Source organism: Pteropus alecto, unplaced genomic scaffold (assembly GCF_000325575.1).
Source record: "Pteropus alecto unplaced genomic scaffold, ASM32557v1 scaffold88, whole genome shotgun sequence".
NCBI classification, from domain to species: Eukaryota; Metazoa; Chordata; class Mammalia; order Chiroptera; family Pteropodidae; genus Pteropus; species Pteropus alecto.
In genome coordinates this window covers 5,849,882-5,872,191 of record NW_006494611.1, presented here as the reverse complement: position 1 = coordinate 5,872,191, position 22,310 = coordinate 5,849,882, and the positions used below count along the sequence as shown (strand labels likewise).

The following is a 22,310-nucleotide window of genomic DNA, read 5'->3' as shown; positions in this document are numbered from 1 at the left end:
TCTCTTTTTCTTTCTTTGTGACCAAACATGTCTTGATGTCCACAGAGCCACTGATGGGCAGCTCTGCTGCTGGAGCACTTCCTCTGCGTGCTGTACACACACCCCCGTACGAGACTTTACCCGTTGCCCCAATTTGGTTTGCATGTCTGTTTCCTGTGCAGACCACAACCTCCTAGATGCTGAAACAGTGCCTTAGTCACCTGTGCCACCAGTCCTTGGAATGGCAGGCAATAAACACGGAAACAACAAACGCCCTACCTGCTGCATAAATCAGTTACGACTCTTCTCTTGCAAAAAGCAAATCGTCTGATGGATTCTCATTCACTAACCAACAGTGTGACCCACAGTTAAGGAAACTATAGAGGTAAGTGATTACAGGGGGTTTAATATCAGCAAAAAAAAAAAAGAAGAAAACAAGAAACAAGAAAAAGAAGAAGAACTCTGAGGTGGGCAGAAGACACACATTAGAAGAATGATACTGTATTGTCTTGAGTAGTGATCTGAAGAAAGGAATATTCTGAGGCCTTGGAAAGCAAAGAGTAGCCAGGTGCTCACAGTAGACCCTGGGCAACAGAGAAAAAAGACCAACGAAGATGTGAGGAGAAAGGCAAAACATGAGTGATCATCTAGAAGTACCAGTAGTGCCTCAGGAGGAGTGGAGAGTTAAGACTGCCAGAGAAAAGGGAGGAGGAGCTGAAGGGAGGAGGCTGTGAAGAGCATGAGGCACTTCCTGTGAGCCTGTGGTGCACTTACTGGGGACAGACTTCCCAAGGTGCCTTGCTCTACCCACCTGTGAACTGAGCTAAATCCCTAAGGTCTCTCCTAGCACAGGCTGGCTATGAAGCGAGGAGAGAGCCTGGACACCCTGGAGCTCCATTCACTGCCCTGACACCCCCGTCTCAGTGAGACCACAGGAGCCTCACTCTTCTTGCACTTGTTAACCAAGGGTGCTGCAATGTCTGCCCCGTCAGAGCCCCCGGGCTCACCTGTTTCTAAAGGAATGAAATGAATAGCATGTGCACTGAACTGGCCTCAGTTCGGCAACATTTTCATGGACTCTTATACCTCACGCACTCGTCACACAGTCCCATCCTCCCAGCATCCCTGACCCTCCTCCAGCAGCAGCTGTCACAGTCCTCCCAGGGATGACTCCCTGGACTCCTGTGGGCAGCTCTATCTCCGTCCCTCATTCTTCTCCAGCTCTTTGGTTCCTCCCAATAATATGAGCACATGCAATTCTCTGGCATTTTGTAACCATGAAGTGCCTTCCCAAAGACAAGTATTTTAATCCTTAATTCAAATTTAATAGGTAACATCTGCACTTCCATTTTACAGATGAAGAAACTGAGGCTTAAGGAAGACATTATTTTCATCTTCCCCAGTACCACCCCAACTTCTAGGCAGGCCTCTCGCAGCTCCTAAACCAATCAAGAAAGATACAGCAGTCATAGCTAGTCTTTTCTAATCTAATCCCTTTGCTGCTAAATAAACCCAGTAATCAAGGTGTCGAGGTCAATCACATCACTGTCTTTCACCCTCCTGTGCTGGCTGGCGCAAGGTGCAGAACCGGGAACGTGCCTCAAGGCCCCAGTGAAAAGCAGATGCCGTCACCTTGGCCAGATACCCTAGTTACGCTGGCACCCACCTCACTTCAACCAGCCCTCCCTCCCAGTCCTGGGGGCTCTCTACTGAAGAGGACCCTGACATGGGAGTGAAGACATCTCTCCTACATTTCAAGCAAGGCTTTCTCTGGGCTGGCCAGCCCAGACAACCATCAGTGGACAAACCCCAGGCCTGCCGCCCCTTCCAACACCAAGCCATGGGCCACCCAGCCCCTTCTACTGGCCCCCACCTCAGATGCATTCCCCATCAACCCAAAACTTGTAGCTGGTAGACAGGCTCCTACCTTTTTCCAATTTCCATCCTTCCGCTTGTTCATTATGGTCTCCTATTACTAGACTAAGTTGACTGGCTTCAAATTACAGCTCAGAGAGGTCAAGTGACCTGACTAAGACCACACAGCTAATAAGTGGCAGAACTGGGACTTGAACTCAGCTTTTCTAATTCCAAGCCATGTGTGTTTGTTCCACTAATCCCAGTTTCTGTCCATTGCAATGTTCAGGAAGCCACCTACACATAAGATGGTGGGGATCACATCTTCTTCTCTTCAATAATAATGATTGCGACAAGAGCTAACATTCACAGAGTGTGCACTGAGGGCTAGGTACATGCTCAACAATTTACCTTCAGCACTAGGAGGTGTTTCTGTCCTCATTTTCAGGTGAGAAAATGAAAAAGTAATTTACTCAAGTTCTGACTAACTGAAGCCCACGCTTTCAGACTACCACAGTGCTATACCACCTCCAGTTCAAATGCAATTCCTGGTATAGAGCAGTGGTCAAAAATGTGGGTTAACTGAATAAGAAAATGTAGTTTGAGACAACCAAATGGGAAGTGCTGGAAAACAAGTCTGTGACCAGATCAGACAAAGCTGGTGAATGTTAGCTATCACTCTGCAGTAGAACTAAAAATAATATTGTTCCTAGACAGTCTCCAGTGACAGCGTGGAACAGACTGCAAGTCAGAATCCCTGGTTTTGACTCTAGTTTTGCTCCTGACAGCTGTGTGACTCTCGACAAGTCCTTCTCACCTATCTTGGGTCTCATTTCCCCATCTATAACAAAAAAAAAAAAAGATCAAGCAATTGGACTAGGTCAGTGGTTCCCATCTGCATGGGCACCATCCAAGAGCTTGTCAGAAATGCAAGTTCACGATCTACTGCATCAGAGTTTCTGGAATGGAGTCCAGAAAACCCTCCAAGATGACTCTGATGCTCCTTCAAGTTTGAGAACTACTAGATTAGATGATCTTTACAATCATTCCAGTTCTACCTTTCTGAGAACCTTATGCTTCTTCAATGCAGCATCATCAAACTCCTCACAACTCTGCCCCTCTGATTTCAATCTGGCGTGAACTTAAGTCAATGGGCTCTCTCATCTGGGTTTGTCTGACACTTCCTCCTGTGATTAATACAGTTTACTCCACTACACTTCTTTTTTCCATTTACCACCTCAGCGGTATGCATTCTGTCACTATATTAAAAAATACACGTGAAAACATTAGCAAAGAAGCCACGCCATAAGCACTATGGCATCCTGGCACCATCTTTTAAAAAACTGGAAAGGGGGTTTATCCCTGAGGCAAGTCAGTAAGGAACCACCATTTAATCTGTGCCTTTCTAATCTCAGTAATCTTTTCAGTACAAACCACCTGAAGGAATGAGAGAACATTTGTTTTATACTCCAATGACATATGTAGATGAAACAAATCATTTCATCCTTAGTCATTATATGTCAAAAAAAAAAATCCAGATAAACCTTCCAAATATGAAAATACATCCCAAAGAATACTATTTTCTATGTGCAGACTATCAACAAATAATCTCTGTGTAGCTCATTGCCGCAATCTTAAAATATCACCTGAGAGTCTACTGTGGAATATGAATGAATGAATGAATGAATGAATGAATGAATGGGAGGGGACCTTCTCAGTGCTGGTACTGGGGTATGTAGAGATGAGGTGATTAAAATCCTGTTCTAAAGGAATTAAGTTGAGTATAGTGTGGGTGATGTCAAATCTATCAACCCATCCATGCATCCATGCAACTGTCCATCCATTCAACAAGTACTCGCTGTGTGTCTGCCATATTCCAGGCAGAAATAAATGTCTTCAAGAAGTTAAAATCCCAAAAGATGATAGGCACATAGATAACTACAATAGAAGGTAGAAAGTGCTCAGTTTCATGCAAGCACTATAGATAACAGGCAATGGGAGAGTATAGAGGAAGTAATTATTTCCTGCTTAGGGGCACTGTGTGAAAATCAAGGTCTGCTTCCTGGAGGAGGTGCTGGACCTTGAAGATCAATTCAGAATCAAACAGGTGATGATGGCAGAGAACAGCAGTCCAACCTGAGGATATGATGTGACAAAGGCAAGAATGAGAGAAAACAATGGAAATAAGGTTCCAAAAATCCATTGGTCCCATTCAAAAAGACCACGAATGTCAGGGGAAAAAGGGATATACATGGAACAATAAATAGATCAGTGGTTGCCAGGGGCTGGGGTAGAGGAGGAAGAGATAAATAGGTAGATGACAGAGGACTTTTAGAACAGTGGAAATACTCTGTATGATACAGTGATGGATACATGTCATATATTCGTCCAAATCCGTAGACTATACAACACAAAAAGTGATAATGATGTGTCAATCCATGTAGATTTATTAATGGTGACAAATGTACCACTCTGGTAGGGTATGTTGACAATGGAGGAAGTTATGCATTTGCAGGGGCAGGAGGGATATGAGAAATCTCTGTACCTTCCTCTCAATTTTGCTGTGAACCTAAAACTGCTCTTAAAAAATAAAGTCTAACCCTAATGCTAACCCTAACTCTAAAAATGAAGATTATACAGAGGGTTTACTTCTCCAAGGTTCTGCCACTGCCTTCACTGCCCTCAGCTTCTCCCTCCCCACTGGAGACGGTTGCCTCCTTCTTTCCTGGCACAGACCACGCTGTGCACCTGCTCGCCTCATCTGGCTTCCCTGTTCCCGTGCCTTCTCAGCTGCCTCATCCACGGCTCCCTCGCAGTATCAGTGCCTGACGCAGGCTTAACTGTACTTACTATGCCATGTCTTTACACTACTGTTTTCTGTAATTTATAAAACACATACTGCCCACGACTTTGTATTTTTAATTCTTGTAAGAAGTTTTGAGATCCAATTTGTGTGAAAGTCAGACTGCAACATAATGTAGTATTGTATGATAAAAGCTTCCAAGAATAAAAACAGACAGTATATCCTGCTTAACAGATGAGGAAAACTGAGGTGTATAGCAGAAGAGCCTGAATCCAAACTCAGCTCTTTCAGAGTCCCTGGCTGTCGCTTACACATCCATTCAACAACAGGGACAGAATCAGGGCACTTCCACAATTCTTTTTTGACCTGCTCTGGGCTTCCAGCTTCGCCCTACATTGTCACTCCCCATTTCAGGGTCCCAGTCTCCTCCCTGGAAAGCAAGGAGGCTGGATTGTGGTGATTGATTTTTAAGCCCTGCTTTGTCAGAGCCCTTTCCGAAAAAAAAGAAAAAGCAGAGGAGAGCTAGAAGGTGGGTCCCTTTGTGTCCCACTTCATCCACAGCCACTTCGGTTTATTCATTCGACATTACAGATCATAACAGGCTTCACTATAAATAATCCTTCCCCAGCTTGTGTGTGTGTGAGAGAGAGAGAGAGAGAGACAGACAGACAGACAGACAGACAGACAGAGACAGAGAAAGAGAGAGACAGACAGAAAGAGAGAGAGAGAGAGAGAGAGAGAGAGAGAGAGAGAGAAAGAAAGAAAGAAAGAAAGAAAGAAAGAAAAAAAGAAAGAAAGAAAGAAAGAAAGAAAGAAAGAAAGAAAACCTGAAAGTTTTAAAGCCACAGAGATATAACAACTAAATTTTTTTTTAATTCAACAAATATTTACAGAGCACCTTCTCCCTGCCAGGTTCTGTGCTAGGGCTGAGGATACAATGAGAACAAATCATGCATGGTCCCTGAATCCCTGGAGCTCCTATGCTTGTGAGGCGGACAGACTGTAGAATTACAATGGGGGTAAATGACAGGCATAAAATGTCGAGTGCTAGAGCCATACAACAGAGAGGAAACAAACCAGCTTTGGGGTAAGGATCTGGGTGGGGAAGGAGAGGCAGCAAAGTTTGAAGACTGACGAGAAATCAATCAGTCAGAGGGACCAATGCGGAACCCTGGACTGGATTCTGGAAAAGAAAGAGAATGTTGATGGGAAAACTGATAATACCCAAATAGAGTGTGGAGTTTATAGTAATGGTCCAACGTCAATTTCTTAGTTTTGACAAATTTACCATGGTAACGTTAAATGTCAAAAATAAGGGAAACTGAGTAAATTGTGTGTGAAAATTCTCTATGCGATCTTTATTATTTTCGATAAACCTAAAATCATTTCAAAATTAAAAATTCATTTTAAAAGATGACAAAAAGAACCCGCTCATCTCTAATATCTTTCTCAAATCACAATTTTCTAACTCTTAAAGGACAGCACATAATAACAGCAGCTAATAGTTAAGGTGGGCTTACCATGTGTCAGGCTTGGTTCTAAGGCCTTGATACGTACTAATTTGTTTAATCCTCATAACATGGAAATAAGTTATTTTATTACTTCTATTTTATGGACGAGGCAACAGAGACCTAAAGAGATTGAGTAACAAGTTGAGGCATTAAATGGTAGAGGCAGGATGCAATCTAGTTCCAGAGCCCAGGCCCTTTAGCACTACACGTTTATATCAAAGCTTTCAAAAGGTTTCTGGATTTTTCAAGTAGGCATATATAACTGTTGAAATCCAAAGAACTAATCCCAAAGACTGAAAGGTGAGTGTACGTTTTATACAAAGAAGTAGCTAACTTTTGAAAATCTTTACTGGAGTGAAACCACACCTCACTGTCATTATCTCACTGCCTCTCCACATGTGAACAATATCTCTGGGCTTGTGCTGTGTCCTGTGCTCTCTGTCGCAGTATCTTTGCAGATTTGAACCACCAGCCCACATTCTGTCCTCTGGTCGCTCCTTGTCAGGCTGCCTGCTGACATTTTAAGACATCTCTAAAGGGTCTGTCTAGGTATATGGTGAAATGAAATATGCAGGCTCTTCAAAATAAGCTTAAGCTTTCCATGTGACAAGTTTTCCTAGATGCTCAAGAATCCATGCAGAGAACCTAACAGTGCATTGCTCATTTCTAGAAAGCAAAAAAAATCTCTCCGATTTATAATATTCCTCGCTGGCTATGGTTTCTACCTGGGTCAAGGAGAAATCAGAAAGCTTCTCGCCTCCACTGTGGGATGTTTGAGAGCTAGACTTGGTCTCATTTATTGAACAATATTTATTCAGTAAAGAAATGGTTCCAAAGAACAGACAGTCTCCTGGAAAGATGTACAGCTGGCCAGGACAGCCATTCTCCGATCTGCCCCACCTTTGTAGCCATTTGTCTGTCTTTGGAAGGTTTTGAAGCAGACACTCTGCATGGGCAGAGCCAGAAGGTCAAAAAGAATCCTCAAGAGATGAGGAGAAAGGGAGCTCTCCAGCAGAAGAATGCGAAAGGAAAATTTACAGTAGGGAGACTACAAGCAAAGAAGAGAGAAGCTAGAGTGGCAGAGAAGGAAATATAAGTGAAAACTAATAGGCAATATAAAGAAAATGAGTCCAGAAGAAGGCTGGGTACAGAAGAAGCAGTTTGCATTGAATGACTACTATGCATGGGCATAAAGCTTTGCTCATTGCACATTTCCTCATATTGCCAGGCTCAAAGATATGTATCTGATAGAATAATCCAGATTGACTCCCGCTTATGTTGACTTAGCAAGTGTTAACACTCACCATTTTTAGTTGAAAGGTCCCTAAGAGTACATCTAGCCTACACCTAACATTTCAAAGATAAACCGAGGCTCGGACAGGGAAAACCTTGTGCCCAGAGGTAAAACCTAAGTCTCCCCATTCCTTGCCTGTGCTCCTTTCTGTAAAGACATGGATATCAAGGTAGGTACTGAGAGAACACAGCCTTAGGTCAAATCTCCTATGGAATGGTGGACCAGAGGTATAGATTAGCCTTCATTTCATCTAGCATGTTCCATCTGCTGGTTACTACTAGAGGAGAAAATCGGTAGCACTATTTTAAATGAAGTAAATGACTTTTCAGGAAGATTATAAAAGGAGAGCTTGCCTTACATGAAAAGGATGATACAGATGAATAAGAATGAAAAATGACGCAGGTGATTCATCAGAATTTGAGAAGCTGGGGAAGAAGGATAGGTGGAGAAAATGGTATGTTATGGGGTAAGTGGAAACTAGATCTACTAGAATAAAGCAGTTCACAAAGGAGCCAAGACTCACTCTTAACAGAGATTGTGATTCACAAGCAGAGGCTCTGCCCCGGACAGTGTCAGAATACCTTACTTCTGCTGATGGGCAATCACTCAGCTGGAACCAGGCCTAAAGCAGAGTTCTACACCAAAAAAAGCTGTTGCCTCTTACCTCTCCAGATTTAGGTTATAAGAAAAATTGGTCTAAGTTGTATCCATGTGTTAGAGTGTCTCAAACAAATCGGTCATGTCAGATTTTCACAGCTGTTCTTCTCCCAGTGACTCTAACAAGCCCCTAGGCCTCTCTGCTTGTACAAATTATATCTCTCTCACAAGCCTAGCTCTACTCCTTGAGGAAAGCCTACTCTGATTACACACCCACAACCCAGCCAGAAGTCCCTATGTCTGAAATCACCCACTTTATCTTTCACACAACTTAGAACTTCCAACCCTGTATCAGTTACTAGGGTGTATGCCTAGGTAACCCTCTCAGGCTGAGATTCTGGTAGACAGGATTCATGGCTTATAGCAGCTTTTTCCAAAGTACATTGGAACATTAAGCCCAAGAACTGTTCTGAGGAAAAAAAGGAAGGAGGGTGGTGATGCAGGGAGCCTATGGTCAAATAACTGGGAAATAAACTTCTTGGAAGGTCATCATGTATATTAGTTTACTAAAGGCTCAGAAAATTCCAATAGTAAAAATACTCATTTAATTTTGTTTAACTTGAATTTCTCCAAACTTACCTGGCTACGGGATCTTTTTGCCACAGAACACTCTTAACACTTTGGGAGACACTGTCTTACAGAATCACAGCACTTAAGAGACCTCAGTGCTCCTACAGCAGCACCTTATCCAATATGTCTACTACTGCACCTCCATACCAGACTGTGTGTCTTCCATAAGAGCAAGGACCTTGTCCAAATCATCACAGTATTCCTGACACCTAGCAAAGTGCCTTACAAACTTAGGCCAATAAATATATGTTAAATGAATGAACTACACCCAATCCTCTCATTTCTTAAGATAAGAAAATAAAGCCCAATATGTCAACATGATCTCCTCTATATCTTAAGTGTTTAAAAGAATGTCTTACACGAAGAACGTGCTCAATAATTCTTGAAGAATGGAATGGAATGGAACAGAAGTTTCACAGCTGTGCCCCAAGCCAGAAGTTCCCATAATATGATGGACTCCTGCCTCTTCTCTTCTTTTTGCCCAAGCTGGATATCAACCAGAAGAAAATGAAGATGACAAATCAGAAGAGGAAAGCCAAGGGAAAACCAAAGCCCTTTGGGATGGGAGGTAGGGAAATGGTGCCTGCAGACTGATGGAGATAAACAAGACTTGTCTGTATCTCATTTAGACTTAATAAGATAGTTTGCTGAATGTTAATTAAATACTCAGTGGTTGTTACCAACTGTGGTGATTAACTTAATTTTGAATTAAATAAGCAATAAATGCTTAACTGAAGTTCTATTAAATTTTACCCAGCAAGTGAGGAATATGAGGCTCTTAATTGACTTTAAACAAGATAGTTATGGCAAGTTAGTTGAATTTTTATTACTTGAAGATAACTGCCTTATTAAATCTAAATTGACTATTTTATTTGATAGAGAAATATGTCATCTATTTTTTTCCATTTACCAAAAACATGTCCAAAAAGGTTCACAGCTGGTCCAAAGTGCTTGGGTCAGAATTATTTTGGTTTTTAGTCCTATTCTAAAAATTTAAGAGGCAGAGAGATCTGGGAAGGAGTTCTATATGAGACTAAAGAAACATGTGATCATATTTTCTAAATCAAAAATCAGGGCTCAGCTTTCTCAGTATAGATACACATTGGAGATGTTGTTTAGAAATCATAACTCTGAACTTTCCAAGATGTTTCCATGGTTTAAAAGGCTACTTACACAAAACATCTGAAATCACAGTTACTATTCAAATAAATGGTTGGCTTTGCTACTCAACAAGCTGTATGACTCTTAGGTAAATAACTTCACTCTTCCAGGTCTTGGCGACCACATATGTTAAATGAGGAGGTTGGACTAGAGATCACTGACTTTATTCATTTATTTTTTATTTGTAGTACGTGTAGCGCCCCAAATAGTGACTGACACACAGTAGGTGCTCAATTGACATTGACCAAATGAATAAAGTAATACATAAATAAAGTTCAGGCAACTCAAAACACTAAACATTTTTAGCTCTTTCATAGCAAACTTCTCTAGCCCAGATTATCTTTATATATTGCCATTTGATAGTTCACACAAGGGAAACAAGTTCTAAAACCATTACTTGGGAATTTTTTTCATAATTAAGGAAATGTAAATTAAAAATATAATGAAATCATTTCTTACATATTAATTTAGCAAAAAATGCAAGTTATAAAATTAAATACTGATGAATATATCGAAAAGAAGTAGATTCACATACTGCTAATGAATCTACAAATTAGTACAGTCTTTCTGGAAGCTGTATGGTAACTTGCATGAAAAGTAATAAAAATATTTGGTATGTTTGTGTCTATAATTCTCTTTTGAAAGAACTTAAAACTTATTTAGCCCGTCAACAAACATTTATTTAAGGCCTACTATGGGTCGTACTCTATGGGGAAACAAGGGAAAAGATGTGGGGTGTGTTATCCTCTGGTGGGCTGACAGAGAAAAAAGAGGACAGAGAAAATATTTTCAGTAGTATCACATGGCAAGCTTTGGTCTTTTCTACACTGACCACAGAATTCCTTCAACAATCACATTATACGGAAGGCACTATTATCTCCTTCTACAGATGAGGAACTGGGAGCTTCAGAGAGGCTGAGCAACCATATATATATTCAAGGCTGTGTGCTAAAAAAAGGCGGAGCCATGATTTGAACCCAAACCTGTCTGACCCTCCAAACCATGATGCATTTTCTACTAAGTCCCTGAGGAAATTAGATATCTAGTCAGATGACCACATCATCACATCATTTGGGATAAAAAGATACAAGGGATAAAAAGATAATCACTGCAAGGAAAAGTAGAAGTGCCGAAAAATATAATTGTCTTTAGGAAATAATTTAGAAGAATCAAGAGCTATTTGTCCACCGATGTTTATCATTACATTTTTTTAAGATGCTGAATTGCATTTAATTGCTTTAAAATAAAAATTATCCTAGTGCCCACACGGGTAAATGCCTAAAGCAGGATTTATCAATTTCAAAAGATCTCTGGTTACTTAAAAAATAAATACAAAGCCCAGGCAAAAAGAAGGAGGAGCTTTTTGGTAAGAATATTAAGTGAAAGAAAACATTGTATACATACAGAAAAGTGGACGTGCACTTTTTGCGGGTTAAGATTAGGGTTACAGTCTCATAAAAGATCAGAGAGGTATTCAGGTAAAAGAGTTTTGACGGTGTTTTTTTGTTTGTTTGTTTTTAATGAAGTTGAGTAAATGTATTTTTAAATGAGTTCTTTTTCATTGTCTTTTGATAACAGACTGATGGTTTAGTGGAGCTCAATTAGCCTTTTCATTACTAAAGATACTCTTAAAACTCAAGTTGTCATTATTACCTCACTGAGAGTATTCATTCATATGTTCATTCAACATATGAATTTAACATTTGTTAAATTCTTACAATATATCAGGATCCACGATAAATGTTAAGGATATCACTATGAACAGAAGCTAAAGCCTGTCTTGAGGATCTTCTCAGGCTGGGAACAAGAGGAATCTGAAACTGTGCTAACAGAAAATTCAAATAGAAGTCCTAGTTCAACATCTAATCAACTTGAGCCCTGGGCAAGTCAATCTTTCTCAGCTTCACATTCCTGATCAGTAAAACTTGGACAATAATAATAACTACTCACAGGACTATTGTGAGGATTTACCTATAATTTGTAGAAAAACATATGATTAACTGTAAAGAACTATAAAAATGGCAACTGGTGACAGTGTCATAACTGTACTGGTGGATTCATTCCATTTTGATCAAGTTCATGCAGGCTGCCCTAGGATACAAAGACCTCCCTGATGAGTGGGTGTTAACTTACTGGCACCAAAATAGTGGCTCCTCGTTACTCCACAAGAACGGTAGCCCACCATTCTTAGTGCCTAATCATCCACTTCTGACTCTGCCTTTCGTCCAGTGTGGCTAAAATGATCCTGAGGAAGCAAAAGGGTACAGGACCCCCAAGGAAGATTGTTAAAAGTATCTTTTCTAAGAAGGGGAGAGAGGGAGCAGGGAGAGAGGCAGGTAAAAATAGTCACGGTTGATAGACCTCAAAGACAATGTATATCAATTCTTCAACCAATGCCTGAGTTTTCACTGTAATATTTCAACCAGCCACTGCTTGAAGATCTCCAGTGATTAGAAATTCAATAACTCTAAAAAAGAGCTAACTTCATTAATTAAGAGGTTTCATGGAACTCTTAATATACAAAACTAGGTAGAGATCTTCTTCTTGACAGATAGCTAACTCAACAGCCATGCACTCTGTCACCCTTCTAAAGACACTAGGCAAAGAATTGGATCACCTTGGGGTCATGCTGGGACCAGAGCTGCAGACTTTGCATGTGTCATTTGCTCAGGGTATGCAGTTACTCTTGTTTAAATGAGAACGGATGATCTCTATTCTACCTGTGAAATGTCCCTCATATCCACTGCTTCAGTCCTAATTCATCCTTGCTTTATGTTTTGCCTAAGCTACTGCAGTACATCTTACCATCTCCAGTACCCCCTCCAATCCATCCAGCAAACCATGAGCAGTTATTTTCCTAAAGCACCTATCCAACCACCTCACTTCCCTACCTAACATTCCTTCCATAGTGCAGTCTCAACTCATCAGTGCAGCAGTCAACACCTCATCAATCTAAGTCCCAACCCACCTTTTCGCCCTCATCTCCATGGCCTCTCTACTAGGCAACAGGTCCTCACAGACTCAAATTTTCCAAAGCACCACGCACTTTCTCACCTCCATGTCTCTGTCCATGGTACTTGCCTTGCTTAACAACCCTCTCCTTCTCTAGCTCATCAAACAAATTCTCACTCATCCCCCAGTGCCTAGAGTTAGTCAGCGACCAGTCAGAGCCACCAGATATCTTTGCACATACTTTTACATACTGTCTTGATTATTTAAGTGATATCCTTGGAGTCAGGGATCACACAGCATTCATGTTTCCATCTTCCAAACTCAGGTGAGTTTCACTCCTTCATTCACAAGTACACTTGGCACATGATATTGAATAAACAAACAGAAGAAAATGCCAAATAGATGCATAAATGTAACTTTAGGGTCCTATCCAGCTGCCATTACTGGAACCCTAATATTCTCCAAGTAAAGCTGCCAGGTGGTGGCTAAAAGGAGAGATTTACAGGTTGGAAATGACAGACGGCTGGAAAGCTGACCTACCTTTCACCTCATTCTAAGAAAAGTTGCCCCTTTCCCTCCGGCTCACTACCAGAGTTTGCTTTTCCCATGACAAGGAACACCCCGCCCTCTGTGTGGCAACTCCCTACTGCAGTTCCTGAAAATGACTCCTTTTCATACCAAACAAGACAGAAGCTCCAGATGCCATCTAAGTTTTTTTTCTTCTTCTTCCTGGAAACTAAACAAGAACCATAGTCAGTGAAAAGTCATCATGAAGAGTAAGTACAGTTTACTCTGGTGACCTCTTGGCACAGAATTTAGTACTGCATTGGCAGTTATAGTTAGAGATCTTTATCAAGATGGGTCACTGAATGGGAAATAACTGCAAAAAAAAAAAAAAAAAAAAACAGCTTAAAGTACACACGGGGACAGAGAATCAATCTTATTTCTTAACTATTAGCAGCCAGAGCCATTGTAGCTGCCCCATCACAGGAAGGACTAAGCCTTCCTGTCCTTCAATGTCTGACCCTCCCAACAAGCTTCCACACATGTTCCAGTGGACTCACATGCTCCAAAACTTCTTCATTTCACCTCTCTCGTTGCACTTTCTTATATTTTAAGCAGGTATTAACATGTTTTATCAACCCTAATAAACTCTTAAGTGCCTACAATCTAGGCTCCCCCTTCAAACATCCTCAAACTTTACCTTTATGAACGTAATTCACTGGAAAAAAAAAAAAAAAAACAAGAAACAAAAACGTTTCTCAAGCACCCAGCCTCTCCTCTAACAAAACAGCAGAGTTCGTTGGGTTTTTACCTTAGGCCTGGCCTTATGCATTAGATACATGACCTCATTCAATGCTCACAAGGAGGGTAACCATATGATTAATCCACCAAATGAGAACACCTCTGAGAGTGAAAGGGGTCACGATTAATACTGCACCAGGACACAAGCATAAACCAGTGCTATCATGAGAAAAACGAGAAGGTACAGTCCCTCTAACTTTGAAGCCAGTATTGTTACAATAGCCATTTTTACAGATAAGAAAACTGAGGTTAATATTAAGGACAGGAATCCCTTAATAACCAAAATGTGGTCTCCTAAAAATGCCAAGGAACTCACACTACATTTGTCCACAACCATCTTCCCCTAATGAAGAAGGTCCTCCACCTCTTGAAACCCTCTGCAACGTGGCAGCTGGGCAGCTGGCTGATGGCCTGAATGACTAAGAAATGCTGACAATGGCTATGGCAGGAAAAATGCCAGTACTGGAGGTGGAACGAGTCCAAAGCACATTTTTTGAAGGTCAGTGAAATAACCCTGCCCTGCCCTGATCCTTTCGCTGACCTGCCCCATGAAAAGTTCCCACACAAGTTTCTGAGGAAGACCTTACACCATCTCTCACCATCAATTTTCCATTTGAACTACTGGGGGCTTTGATGTAAGTCCATGACACAAGCAATCACTGCAGCAGAAGCAAACCCTGCAAGGCTGAAAAACACAACACAAACAAAACCCAAAAGAGTGAGATGGTCACAGTGGAAGAAGGGATACTGCACAGCCATTCTCTGATGATGAACCATCTGTCTGCATAGCCTAGAATGCCTGTGAATGTCTGTGGTACTCACTCCACTTTGCTGAGTGCACTATTCTCAACAGTGGTGCCCTCATTAATAGAGGTCTAAAAATGAGTCAGTCAGTAAGCCAAGTCGTGCCTGTGACCACCCAAGGGAGCACCCTCCATTACATGGCACTGCTAGGATTTGAACTTGGAGCTATCTGCTTCTAAACCTCACGATATCCATTAGTAAGGCAAAGTGCCATCCCTGTGTTATAGACACCACACTGGGCACCAGGAATTGCCACATTATACAGTATATTATTATTTATAAAGCAACATCATCAAAATTTCTCTGGTTCTCTCAAATGCACTATGATATATCATATGATCTCTATTTAAAGGTAACTAAGGCTCACTTGGGGATATTCTGGAACTTGCTTAAGATCACAGGGCTAGTGTGGGTGGCTCAAACACAGGTCTTTGTTTTTCCTATACCAAAAACTATTGGTGATGTTACTGCCAAAATGATGGCATGGTAAAGCCCAGATCCTCAGGACTCGAGAGTCTTCAAACTCATTCTCAGTTGCCTTCCAAAGTCCCAGACACAGGCAGCTACTGTTACTAATTAGCACACAATGAAATAATAACGGTTCTTGCCTGTGTAAGGACTTTCACATCAATTTCTCACGCTCGCTTAGTGAGGCTGAGGACTAGGACAGGAGCTTTGGATACAGGAGACTGATTCTCACTCTGCCACTTAAGGCCAAGCACCCTGTGGGAAGGTTTCCCCCATCCCCTGAACCCTTGCCCACACTCTGCAAGACAAGACTGATCCTGCTGACCCATCTCTTGGATAGCAGTTGGGAACAATGTAATAAAACCAACTGTAAAAGGCACTTGCTCCATGAAAAGTGCTATGAAGGCTATGAAATACTAATGGGTTCTGTGAGATGGGTTGAGATGGGTGTTTTAAGAAGGAAGTAAAAAACAGGAGGATCTACCCTGTAACAGATCAATACTGGCAGCCTGAAAACCTTTAGGCAGGCAAAAATAATTTTTTTTTAAAAAAGGGAATGCTGAGGGTGGGGGTGGGGCTGTGTCACAAGCAAAGGACCTGGGAGTTACCAAGGAGTCTGAAGCTTGGTTCCTGCAAACAAGCCACAGGCATAAATGAGAGCAAAAGAAATACATCCCCAAACCACACACAAACTCAAACGCAACCATCAGTAATCCCTTTGTTTTCAAAGTGCAAAGCACAAGGTTCAAGCCCAGAAACAAGATCTCTAAATCAAATCCCCTCCCAAATTACCCAAAGCACAGCCCCCGGAGGGGTAGGGGCAAAAGGAGAAGAATGTGTCAGGCCTGGCTCAGCAGAAACAGAATCAAAAACACCTTTGAAAGGAGGCTGGCCACACCCCAATTCCAGCTCAGCTAACAAAGGTGTGACTAAGCAACTCTGTCCCTTTCCTGGGGCCTCAGTTTCCTCACCTATACAATGAGGAAGCAGGTCGCTTTGGCCACCATGGCCCCAGCCACGCCTCTAAGGCAGGAACTGGCTGCCAGCTTGCTGGTTCTCCTACTATCTACAAGCTCTGATCACATAAAACAGTTTTTCCAGCCAAGGCTGATAAGCTAGCAAATAATTAGAAGGACAAGAATAAGAACTCAGCTGCCTGATATGATTCTAACAGCAAGCAGCTTCCAGAATCCTTTCTTCCCCTCTCTACTCTGCTGACCTGGTGCAGGCCCTCCTGCCGTAGAACATTTCAGCCGCCTCCTAAGCAGGTCCCTGCCTATGGTTTTGACCTGCTATCACTCTGCCATCAAAGCTCCCTAAAGCAGAGAGGCTCTCTTGGCTCAAAAAGTAACGAAAACTCTGCTGCCCCCACACTCCCACCACTGCCATCATCCTTAGCTCATCTATCAGCCTTTACCATCTAACCCTCCCTAGCCAGAACCACCTTTCGCAGTGATCTCCAACATACCCTTCTACTCCAAACCCTCTTAGGCCTCAGGCCTGTGTGTATATACATATATCAAGGTCTCACTGTTTTGAAAGCTCTTCCACGCCTGTCCACCATACGAACTCTCCTATTCACTCTTCAAACCCCAGCCCAAATGTCTTCTTTTCCATGAGTATTCATCTGTTCTTTCAGGTGTTTGGTCGCTCCTTTCTTAGTGCTCCCATTAGTCCTTTGTTTATCACTCTAGTAAGGCCTTACCATGTTCTATTTTAATCTCTTTCCTATGCTAGAATCGAAATCCTTGAAAACAGACCCTTGTCTTCGTAAGCCAGTATCTAGTCTTTCTGTCCGGCATATGGTATTCACTCAGTACACATGTGCTGGATTAAATACAAGAGGTTGAGGGGGATGTGATCACACATGTTCGTAGGGTTGAAGCGGGCAGGAATCTGGGAATGGCTTCATATCACAAGGTGGGTTTTGACTTTGAAATGAAAGGGTCATAGGTTTACAACAGGCAGGGACAATGGAGAGAGGCCAGGAACTCCAGGTAGAGAAAACACATTAGAAAAAGCATGAATAAGGAAACAGGAATGTTCGGACCACAGAACCACCTGACTGTGAGAGAAAAGTGAAAGAGCAGTTTTAATTGCAATTACTCAGGAGAGCTAGTTTAGAGACTCAGCTCTGCACTACCAGTCCCCTAATCTTGACCCTGACAGTGGGACTGCCCAATACCTTCTGTGGCAGGTACAGCATAGATTCTCAATCTAGTCCTGAGACTCTAGAGGCCCAAGCTTCTGGGTCAATAAAAACAGTACCCCTCCCCCAACATGGCTATCTGTGGTTACAGTGAACTAACTCAATCCCTTTCTTCAACTAACAAATATTTCCAGAACACCTACCGTGTCCCAGGCACTCCTCTGGACACTAAGAACATGATCAGTAACAAAGGTACCCTTGCGATCCTAATGAAGCTTAGTTTAAAATGGAGGGGAGACAAAGACAAGCAAACATAAAAGGTCAAGTGCTGATTCATGCTTATATTGTGTCAGTGAACACTATTCTTTCATTTCACAGTTACTGAACACCTTCAGGGCACCAGAGATGATATGGATTCAAAGATGAAGACACCAAGGTCTTATTTACTTTGCAGGGTGCCATTCCTGGTGTCTGTGCCTGTATCTGGGAATCACCGAAATGCAAATGACCTACCTGAGGCAAGCAAGCCACAAAAAGGACTTGACTTGATCCCTCAGAGTCCTGAGCCTGCAAGCTTTCTTGGAAGAAGGGGTGTGCATGACCCAGGGAGGGCAGGATCCAAAAGGAGCTATTTGGCTCAACTCCAGAGAACACCTAGCATTGTCCCAGGAGCCACAGATCAAGGACAATAACTGAGATCAACACTTCATCACCTCCCTACTTTGTTATTTCAGTGCCCCAACTGCCTCTCAAATCCTTATCAAATCCTTTTCACCAGGGATGTAAGGTACAACATGGTAACTATAGTTAACACCACTCTATGCTATACATGAAAGAGTAAATCCTAAGAGTTCTCATTACAAGGATCTTTTTCTTTTTTTTTTACATAAAATGATGCATGCTAACTAAAGTTATGATGGTAATCATTTTGCAATATATGTAAGTCAACCCATTATGCTGTACATCTTAAACTTATACAGCGATATATGTCAATAATATCTCAATAAAATTGGAAAAAATCCTTACCTCCAGCTAGTTATGGAGAGAGAAAATGCCCAAAAGGTAGAAGAAATGGTAGAATCTTAAGAGACGGAATGGTGAGAAGAACCAGTGTGGAATTGAGAAGCCTGCTCACCCAGGTAAATCCTCAATTATGATCCTATCAGGGCCCAATAAATGTATACTGAATTAAATTCTAAGGAACAGCACTGAAAAACAATGTGGATTTGAACTTTTCATTCTATGAACACATAAAAGAGTGGTGACGAAGTTATAGATCAGGCAAGGTTGGAAACTCAGCCACATCACTTAGTAGTTGGGTAACCCTATTTAACCAAACTCATTGTCTCATCTGTGAAATGAAACTGATAATCATAAAACCTACTTTAATGAATCAGTATGAGAATGTCAAGCACTCGAAAAATTTTCAAAGTTATTATTATTACTATTATTATTGGAAAGAACAACAGAAAGATTAACATTTTCTACCTTCAATTCTGTGGTTGAGCTGCTTCCAAGCATAAATGCCATTAACCCTCTGGCCACCCACTCACCCTATTTGCGGAAAGTCAGAAGAGAGGAAGTCCTCAAGGATACATCTATGTCCTCTCTCATTTCTGTGACCTGGCCATTTATTTCCTCTGTGACTTGTGCACTAGCCATTTATTTCCTCCATGCCCCTGGACAACCTGGAGCGGTCCCACAACACACTTCCATCCTTTCCTCCCTTCCTGTCACTCTCATGTTCTCTGCTTCATACACACCTTCAAACTCAGGGATTTCCAACCAGATAGGAACTCCCTGCATGCAGCACAACCTTACCTCCCCTTCCTCTCCTCGATTTCTGCCAGCACTGCACAGCCTTCCATGCCATATTCCAAGAAAAGTCCCCACCCATCAGTGCACACACTGAACTAAGATTCTTAACTACTGCCCAAGGTCAAAGTCTCAGGTTCACTCAACCAGTGACTTAAACTATGCTTCCTGCATTACTATTCAAATACTTATTCCCAGAGATGGTTCCAGAGCTCCTGCCCATGCTTGTTCTCATGTGAATCTCTATAGCCTACAAGATAAATTTAAATCTACTTAGAAAAAATAAAAGTCCTCCACTTTCTTCAATTCCCACAGCCCCCTTCATGCTAGCCATTCAAAATACAGCCTCAAGAATACATCTTCCCTACATCTGCATTCACCTCACAGGTTGTCTCTTACCTGTCCTTCTTCCACTTGGATAACTCCTACTCAGCCCCAAAGATCGTCTTCAGACACCATTCTCTCTGTGCCCAGCAACCGAAACATACCCCTAGAGCAGTGTGCACACACACACACGCATGCTCATCCAGGACCAGGACGTGTCCTTCTCAATTTTGTACTCCCAGGGCCAGCCAGTTCCTGGTTCACAGTAGGTAGGCTCCCAAACTTGTGTGCTTCCTGCACTGCTCTTTCTGTGTAAATAGCCACGTGTTCCATCCTCTGTTTTTACCATGTTACCTGGCATCTTTTATCGCCCTGTCCATTTTCCAATAAAAGTAGCAAATCTCTGGGCTAAAGGGGCTTTCCAGTCCCTGTGAGTTACACTATGCCCTTGGCCAAAAACCCATCAACATTCCAGCATCTTAAACCACAGTTCAGAAATCAAATCCAAACTGACTCTTCCCCAGTTCCCAATTAACCCATGCTAGTTCCACAGCAGGGTCAAGTCATATATTAACACCAAAAGTCAAAGTTATGGGTTGTAATTCTGAGCACATTTCTAATTAGCCATGTGACCTTGGACAAGGGTTGCAGTGGAGATGACAGTGTCACCAGGCCCAAGGCTTGGGGGATTTTTGAGATTCAAATGGAATATCTATCTGATGGGAAAGTGTTGTATAAAGTGCAAAGCACTGTATATTCATACAGATTATGATTAACAAATTTTATCAATTCTAAATCATTGTAAGATGTACCATCATCAACTTAGAATGAAAAATTGCTCAACTATGACATATCTGTAATTATAAGACAACCCAATTTCAGTAATATTAAAATTTGAAAAAGTGTGTTTTAGAACTGATGAAATACAAGTTATTTGACTCTAAAATACAAGAACCTGCTATAAAATCTTCATATTTGCCAATGGAGCATGATAGGTACTCAGTAATATATTTAAAAGAGTGAACATCCACTGACAATATTCTTAGGCCAAATTATTGCCACTCTGCCTAGAAATGGGCAACAGAAGACTTCCCAGTGCCAGTCCTGCTCTCAATCATGTCCCACCCTGATCAAAACCCTCAAATGATGGCTTCAAGTCACATCCAAACTCCCAAGACCGACATTTTTAAGGCCCTTTATAACCAAATCTCCTTTCACACCAACCACTGCCCGGGACTGTCTACCTCCCCCAAAGCGATGACCTCTCCACCAGAATATGTCACCCCAAGGGTGCTATTCAGTCCCAGGCATAGTAACCAACTCAGCAGCCCAGATTCTTCTCCCTCTGCCCATCCCCAAAGCCAACTCTAGGCCCTCCTGCTGCTTACAGGAAGCATGACCCCAAGGGACCGCCTGATCCAAAGGTCCCAGGCCTTCACTCCTTCCATTTAGACAGGTAACCCTAACTACTTATCTCCCACTTAAGGTTTAAATTCCAGATTGTCAAGGCCTGGGTATTAGAGTTGAAGGACTGTCTTGCAAAGGTTAAATGCAATATACTTCCTTTTAACAGTCTCCTAGTGCTGGCAAGAACCCAGGAAGGAAGAAAGCTGGTCATTGGGCCCTATTGGGAGTTCTGGTACCCCACCGTCCACCATTATCCACTGCAGACTCGAAAACTAGCATCCGCCTTCTCTGGGCCTTTATTTTTGTTTCCCTATCTGTAAGAGTGAGGGAGGGTAAGGATTGGGAAGGGGATGGGGAGGAGTTTGTTGCTTTCCGTCCCTTCACTTATGAGCTTTCTTAAAATACACAAGTTCTGGGGGAGATAAGCTATGGACTTTCTTAAAATACACAAGTTCTGGGAGAGGTAAGCTATTAAGTCACTAACACCTTAGTGAGAATGAGTTTTATTGAGAGGCAAGCCATTTAGAAAAGGGGGAAGAGGTGAAAAGAGAAAGGATCGGAAACAAAGTTAAGTGAATCTGATACCAGGAAAGTAACTCAGGGGTGACCCTAAGATTTTGCATTTTGTATCCAAGGCTGGAAGGCAATGGATCCCTAAAAGGGAAGCCAGAGAGATCTTTCTGTTCCCCTAGCACCTCTCCCTTCATGTCGCTGCTGGCTGGTTTCAGAAAGTTCCCTGATCAAGTGGTCCCCCTCCAAAGGGCCATCTCTGTTGTCTCCCCAGGGTCCGGGAAATCAAATGCCTTTCCCTGAGCTCCTTAAAACTTTATCCAAGCCTTTTCCCCAGCACTCAGCACTTTCCATCTGGGATAAGGTTGGACTCCGTGGTTGTCTGAGTGGTCCTTGAAGGCAGGAACTGGGCCTCATCTGCCTCTCTGACCCAACAACCCGGCACAGAGCCTGGCACACAGTGAGTGCTCCAGTAATGCTTGGAGAAAGGGAATTAGGAACCTGGAGCCATCCACTTTAATTACAGCTTGGCCTTAAGTGACTGACTTCGGCGGCGGCCCTCCTGTCCTCTGGACCTCAGTTGCCCCAACTGTAAAATGGGAGGCTTGGACGTCTGGGTTCCTAGGCCCCTTCCACTGTGACAACTGGGATTCCGCGAAAGCTCTAAGCGGCTGGGTGTGGCCCCGCCCCCTGGGAGCCGAGCAAAGCCCGGGCAGGGGGCGCGTAGGAAAGAGCTCAAATCTCGCC

The 22,310-nt window shown here is 42.4% G+C and overlaps 1 protein-coding gene across 13 annotated transcripts in view; it reads right to left on the bottom strand.

Annotated features, from left to right (window-relative positions):
* The window catches only part of LPP (LIM domain containing preferred translocation partner in lipoma), a 613,522-nt gene that overhangs the window by 590,722 nt on the left and 490 nt on the right, over window positions 1–22,310 (bottom strand). The window contains exon 2 of one of the 13 annotated variants that reach the window (XM_025042205.1): window positions 13,460–13,517. The exons of the other annotated variants lie outside the window; for them this stretch is intronic. The gene's annotated coding sequence lies outside the window, so the exon portion shown is untranslated. The remainder of the gene's footprint in view (window positions 1–13,459; window positions 13,518–22,310) is intronic. 13 annotated transcript variants of the gene reach the window in all.